Source organism: Poromitra crassiceps (assembly GCF_964638095.1).
Source record: "Poromitra crassiceps genome assembly, chromosome: 4".
Classification (NCBI taxonomy): Eukaryota; Metazoa; Chordata; class Actinopteri; order Beryciformes; family Melamphaidae; genus Poromitra; species Poromitra crassiceps.
In genome coordinates, this window is record NC_139626.1 from 55,180,453 (window position 1) to 55,186,965 (window position 6,513).

The window sequence follows — 6,513 nt, forward strand, 5'->3', positions numbered from 1 at the left end:
ACACACACCACACAGACACACACATACACACACACACAAACACACGCACACAACACACAGACACACACACGCACGCACACGCACACACACACACACACACACACGCACGCACGCACACACAACACACACACACAGACACACACAAACACACGTACACACACAACACACAGACACACACACGCACACACAAACACACACACATGCACGCACGCACACAAACACACAACACACACGCACACGCACACACGCACACACACACAGACACACACACGCATACATACACACAGACACACACGCGCGCGCGCACACACACACACACACACACACACACACACACACACACACACACACACACACACACACACACACAGTTCGAGTTATGGGGGCGGGGCTCCCATAGAGTGATGTCCTGCATTTTGCAAGAGAGAGAGAGAGAGAGAGAGGCAGAGAGAGAGAGAGGTAGAGAGAGAGAGGCAGAGAGAGAGAGAGGTAGAGAGAGAGAGAGAGAGAGAGAGAGGCAGAGAGAGAGAGAGAGAGGTAGAGAGAGAGAGAGAGAGAGGCAGAGAGAGAGAGAGAGAGAGGTAGAGAGAGAGAGAGAGAGAGAGAGGCAGAGAGAGAGAGAGAGGTAGAGAAAGAGAGAGGTAGAGAGAGAGAGAGAGAGGCAGAGAGAGAGAAAGAGAGAGCGCGGGAGGTAGAGATGCAGAGAGGGAGGCGCGCAACAGAGAGAGATGTCCCGCTTTTTGCGAGAGGGGGCGTCTCTCTCGCGCGCCAGTAGGCTGCTCATCAGACACGTTAGTAGCCGCAAAACGCGACTATTTCACTCGAGTACCTCTCCCATCATAGTCGCGCTCGCCCAACCCCTTTATCGAGGGAAAGTTGCACATTTAGCGATCTACAAGCTTCAAACATGCACTAATCACTAATATAAACTACGCACCTTGTTGCCACGGATGTTGTCGAGCAGGCCGCGCTGAGGCCGCGCTTTGTTAACTCGTATTTTAAGAAAGTTTGGGTTATTTGTGTGTCCGGAAACATTATTTTCCCTTCTCCAACGACTCTTCTTCTTTTTTGCTGCTCACCGGTTCAACTGCTCAACTGCGCCACCGCATCATGTGACTGTGACTGACAGAACGACACAGGGCAAACCCCATACTTGACACATGATGTAATACCCCATGATGTGGTGGCGCAGTTGAGCAGTTGAACCGGTGAGCAGCAAAAAAGAAGAAGAGTCGTTGGAGAAGGGAAAATAATGTTTCCGGACACACAAATAACCCAAACTTTCTTAAAATACGAGTTAACAAAGCGCGGCCTCAGCGCGGCCTGCTCGACAACATCCGTGGCAACAAGGTGCGTAGTTTATATTAGTGATTGGTGCATGTTTGAAGCTTGTAGATCGCTAAATGTGCAACTTTCCCTCGATAAAGGGGTCGGGCGAGCGCGACTATGATGGGAGAGGTACTCGAGTGAAATAGTCGCGTTTTGCGGCTAACACGTTAGTGACTCATCATCATCACATACAGAAGAGCACAATCATTCCTCGATACAAGACGTCAGATGGAGGCTGAACAAACACATGATGAGTTTTGTAAATAAGAGACATATTGTAGACCAGCTGCCTAGAAGTTATCAGTCCTCATCAACAACACCCAGCACATAACTTACAACTGTCAATCATGCAGTTGACTTACTGTATTGGGAAACTTACCTACAGAAGCTATCACACAGCAACATAAGCTAACTAGCCTTTTGACCGTAGTCCAGATTGCCCAGGGAATATTAGAAAGAATATCTAAATGTCTTCTTATACTTTTCCTTGGTGGCTGAGTGTTGTTTATAACTCCAAACAGTTGAGCAGAATCTCTCTTCATACACGTTTCTCCCTACCAGAGCCCCGCCCCCGTTTTCCCCCGTGTCAAGTTAACCGAAGCTAACCAGCATGAGCAACATCACTTCCTGTTCTAACCACATTTCAAAGTAAGATACATTTGGCGTTTGTTTTTGTTGTGTATGTGGCCTAACTACACAACTAGACATTAATCAAAAGACTTGAGAAGGGCACTCAGTTTAAGATGTTTTAATGGTCGATACTCAGGGTGAACAGGCAGAGAGAGAGATCAATCCGCGCCTCATTGTGCATGCAACAGGATGTTACTATACAACATAAAGAAGTCCCTTATTATGTAGGCTAGACTCTACACTCCTCCCTCCTTATTTTAACAGTGCATCAACCCCCCCTTTTTTATTTATTTTTTACATAAGAACACCTCACAGTTTTCCTTAGTGAGTCAACAAATGCTCACATTAACTCATTCATGGCCAAAGACGTCTTTAACGTGTTATCAGGAATAGCCCTCCCAGCCAATGACGTGTTTGACGTGTTTTTGTTTTTATTAGTGCAGCGGGTATAGTTCAAAGATTTCCCCAGCCTGTGACATGGTATCAGGTCCCTGGCCTCAAAGACAAGCCGACAACACGTTATCAAACAACTACGCAGCTGTTGTTTTGAAATGGAAGAGGAGGAGAAAACGGAGAAACGCTGCCTGTTGCATAGAGGAGAAACGCCATTGAAACGCCCCTCGGCGCGCTGCGCTGGTCGCCTTGCTGCAGGGCGAACCTGGATTGAGTTGTTCGCGGTAGTCAAACCAACATGATCGATCCGGTTCCAGCGCCTGGTCCCAAAGCCAAGCCGACCCCCGTTCCTGTGCCGCAGCATTCGTCCCAGCCCGAACGAGAGGAGGTAAACGATGCAGAGGCAGAGGAGGCTAGACGCTGATCTCAGACCAGTTTGGTGTTCTCCTGCTATGCTAATTTGCGGGGCGATCAATAGTGTTCCCTGGGAAGGAGGTGCGATCCAGCAGCAGCTGTGGACAGAACTCTCTCTCTCTGTGTGTGTGTGTGTGTGTGTGTGTGTGTGTGTGTGTGTGTGTGTGTGTGTGTGTGTGTGTGTGTGTCTGTCTGTCTGTCTGTCTGTCTGTCTGTCTGTGTGTCTGTCTGCACACTCACTCACACTGAGTAAACTGTATTGTTGAATGTAAAAAAAGCACTTCATGTATATATATATATATATATATATATATATATATATATTATTATTTTTTGTCATTTGTGTCATAACGAATAATATTTACATGTCTGATGTCAATACAGTTCAAAATAAAAGAATTGAGAGCGAGTTCTGCCTGAGATTGTGTCCTTTACAAAAATGGCCTTTTCTCCTGTTTCTCTTCTCAAGAGAGACCTTTTTGGTGAAAACAGGGTGTATATAAATGGCTATAAGTAGAGTACAGAACATGCTAAAAGCTCACTTTTTTTTCTCCTGGTGAACCCAGAGACGTACATCTTCATTTTGAGGTATTGCAAATCACTTTGGTGCTAATAGATAATTTACTGTGGGTCTTGAAAGATGACCAACAATTATGAAAATCTTTGGCCTGTGCTAAATATTGGCAGTCCTAAACTGGCCATGAATGAGTTAACAAGGCCCCTTTTTTTTTTTTTTTTTAAGGCCCGTTTAGATGTCAAGCCTCTGGGGAGGTTTCCTTTCCCTCACCGGATAACGTCTGTCCTGAAACATTTGCTTTGGGGAACGAGTCTCTACATGTACATCAAGTGGGTCGTCAACATTGATGACAGGTTCATCTGTAGATGAGACTGGTGTGGCCACACCAGGAGTGCTTGGTTCTGCGTCAGGCGAGTCCGGGCAGGGTGCCGTCGGTGCGGTCATGCTTTTCACCTGAGCATCCAGGATTTGGTCCACATGACGTCTCCACACATTTTCTCCCACCTCCACCCTATACATCAGCGGCCTGTCTATGGTGGAGACCTGGCTGCCACTTGTCAGTCCGGTAATCCCGTGCAAGAACTGACTGTCCGACACTGAAGCTCCGTGTTGACTTGCCATTCACGTGTTTGAACTGTCTGTTCTCCACATCACGTCGCACATCTGGTTTGAGAAGATCCATGTGGGACCTCAGGTTCCTGTTTAGAAACATCATTGCTGGAGTTTGATTAGTGGTTGCATGTACTGCATTACGATAGGCAAGGAGGAAGTTGTCTATCTTGTGTTGTATTGGTCGTTTTTCATCGTCCATTGCTTTAATGGCCTTCTTGAATGTCTGCACAAATCTTTCCGCCAAGCCATTTGTGGATGGATGGTAGTAGCCTAGGTAAACCCAGCCCCCACGTGACCTGCTCTCTCAGTTCCCAGTCACTAGCGTCTAGCGAACGGGCCATTCAAATCGATTTCTGGGGCGATTGAAAGACCCACGCAGACCCGCAGCCAATGAGTGACGGCGTGACTGCCAACATCAGTCCTGCCGTGATCGGCCAATCAGAGAGTGAGTCTTTGTCAATGACGTGTAACAGCTGCAGCGGCTTAGCACTACCTAGCCGTTAGCATTTGGCCTCTCTAAAGCATAGCTCCCGAGCTAGCTACTAGCTATATGGCTAGCTATATGGCTATGCAACTACGTTGAGGAAATTCAAGTGAAAACAGCTGTTAATGTTAATGTGGGAATCATGGTGGAACCGAATAAAAATGTTTTTGTTTGATACTCTATTCTGTTGTATTGTCATGTGAGAATGAAAACAGCTATAGTAATAGTACTTCAAAACAGTGGTTCTCAAAATGTTTCCACATAAGGATCCTTAAACTGAATAATGTGATGCTAGGTCTGTTGATCAAAATAACACCTATATCGAAATCGGATTTTAGCGGACCATACAAGCCGGGGCTTCAGAGCTGATCACCTGGACACATTTTACGGCGAAATTATCTGATAAACTTGTCTGTGCAGCTCTGTGGTGATCAGCTAATGTCTTCATAGCATTGTGATTATGATTTAATGCATTATGGAAGATAAACGCTGGTTTAACATAATTAAATTAATTGACGCTTCTGGGCAGTAGACCATTTGGGCATGGTCTCATGTGTATGGTTTATTTATTTAGCCTACTCAATCTCTCCTGAGATTATAACGTTAACCTGTTAGGACGCTGTGAGCTTGTGTATATAAGTCCAGAGAACTTGATGAAAACAAAGTGACAAAATATCCTGGCATCGGGTACACGGAAATTAACGTTATTAAATGCTGTAACGTTAACTGTAATTCTCATGTGTATTGTTTATTTAGCCTACTCAAACTCTCAGCCCATTTTGATGCTGAACCAAATGACCAGTCCGGCTGCAATGATTGATTTGTGAGGCAGCATATGCCAATGGAAGGCTGGGTAGCATTAGCTAACGTCATCCAGGCTACAGTAACATTAGGCTATTATAGTTATGAAACGCTGATTCAAACGTTACAATAATAAGACACTTACCCTATGCATTTTACGCAAATATGTGGGTCGACCTCACACTAATTGCAACAAAACCAAACTCAACTGATTTTGTATCCTCAATATGTCCTCAATGAAGGAAAAAAAGTGTTAAGGAAATGTATGAAGGGAAAGTTTTGAAAATGACCTAAATATGATGGTAGCCTATGGAAGCCTTTTTTTTTTTTTTTTTAATGTGCCATAAATCTCATCACTTATATCCTGTATGTGTTTTTTGCTTCAAGGAGAAAATTAAAAAATTAAAAAACAAATTAAAAAAAATGTTAAAAAATGAATAAAAAAACGTTTTTGGTAGGATCATATAGGTAATTTTCAAAATTTTCCCTTCATACATTTCCTTAACACTTTTTTTCCTTCATTGAGGACATATTTAGGATACAAAATCAGTTGAGTTTGGTTTTGTTGCAATTAGTGTGAGGTCAAGTGACATTTTTACTGGACTACTACTGTAGCTAGAGAGAGTAATTTCAGACCACCAGATATCACCATATTTATGTTATTAAATGCTGTAACGTTAACGGTAATTCTCATGTGTATGGTTTATTTATAAGCATTCATTGATTGAAGCAGAGTGCTGGTCGGTTAAATTTCTCTGTAGTCATGTCCTCTGCTCCAATCTTCAGTTCGTAGTTTCTTCTGTCTCTCGTCCAGCAGCTGCAGATGTCATCATTATCCACGTTATTGATGATTATTTATAAAAAAAAATCTCATTGTGTAAATATTTTGTGAACGCACCAATAGTTAGAGAAGGAAACCTCTCTTTGCATTTTATTTTGTTTTTTAATAAAAGTAGGCTACTTGTGATATCTCACGTGGCTTTGATTCATCATTGCAAATTTAGCCCAATTTGTAGAAAATGCAGATGTGAACAGCTAGGTTTAATGACAAATATGGAATATCACCCAAGGAAATACCACGGTTTAATGCCAACAGATAAACCATACAGATTTGTTGTAATTGTGAACACAAATAAGGGAGCAAAGACATGGTTTTCAAGTATAACACAATGTACTAGGGATGCACGATATGGATTTTTAGAGCCGATACGATAACCGATAAATATATTCTTCTTGGCCGATAACCGATACGATATAACCGATAATTATTATATAAAAAAAAATATATATATATATATTTTTAGTTTTTAACCTGTATTTTATGCACACCTGG